This window comes from Camelina sativa, chromosome 17, assembly GCF_000633955.1.
Source record: "Camelina sativa cultivar DH55 chromosome 17, Cs, whole genome shotgun sequence".
In the NCBI taxonomy this organism is placed as follows: Eukaryota; Viridiplantae; Streptophyta; class Magnoliopsida; order Brassicales; family Brassicaceae; genus Camelina; species Camelina sativa.
The window spans coordinates 18,251,523-18,252,550 of NC_025701.1; positions in this window are offsets into that span (position 1 = coordinate 18,251,523).

The window sequence follows — 1,028 nt, forward strand, 5'->3', positions numbered from 1 at the left end:
TATGCTTGTATGTAATTAATTTTGTTACTATATGATGTCAAAAGATCTTTAACATTTTTGATTTAGTTGATTGTATTGCTACATTTAAGGAAGTTGTATATTGGATTTATAGTCTGGAGAGTTATTAGCCGATGGTGAAATCTTAACAAATATGCTTATGCTTGATAATTAGTGCCGATTTTTTTGGCTTAGAAATAGTTTTATATTCGAACCAAAATATTACCATATCTTTAATATTGTTTCTAATTTTGACTAACATAATTAATATTGTTTGAAAACGACTGCGAGATCTTTGGCAATAATAGAATTTTGGAATGTAATTAAGTATAATCCGAGTTTTAGTTATTTATGCAGTTATTTATATAAAAAAATATTTACTTCATCATCAATAATATACGTATTAAATGTATTAGGGAAGATCCGATGAAACAAAGCGGATTAAATGTTTATAAAAAATCCGACCCGTGTAACAAAATAAGGTAATATCCGATTTTCGGAATTGGTTTAAAAGCAGAAAAAAATCCGACCCGGGTGACAAAAAGAAGGACACAAATTTGTACTCCAAAAATGTATAGATAGATACTCCCTCTCTTCTAATATATAAGATCTTTTAGGCTTTTTTTCCTTGTTCCGTTTTATTTCTCAAATTTTTATACATTTTATTTTAATTTAATAATTTTTGACTATTTGAACTCTGCAGTATTTTTTCTATTGGTTGAATTAATTTATAACAATATTAATTATTTCTTAATTTTTGAGTTTTTAACCAAAAAAATCTTATAATTTAGAACAGAGGGAATAGTTTCTTGTAAGCCGATTTTCAAATTTGGTGTAGTTCTCGACTGGGAAGTTTAATTGTCTGTAGTTCTTTAAAGAGACACACTGCGTGTTATAAACTTGTATTCAAATTTCGTGTGGATGTATAGACCGATCATCCCCAAAAAATGTACGAAAATATTTTGAACAAATCTGTAAATTATTTTGAGTACGAAAATGACCATGACCACGTGTGAACAAATCTGTAAATT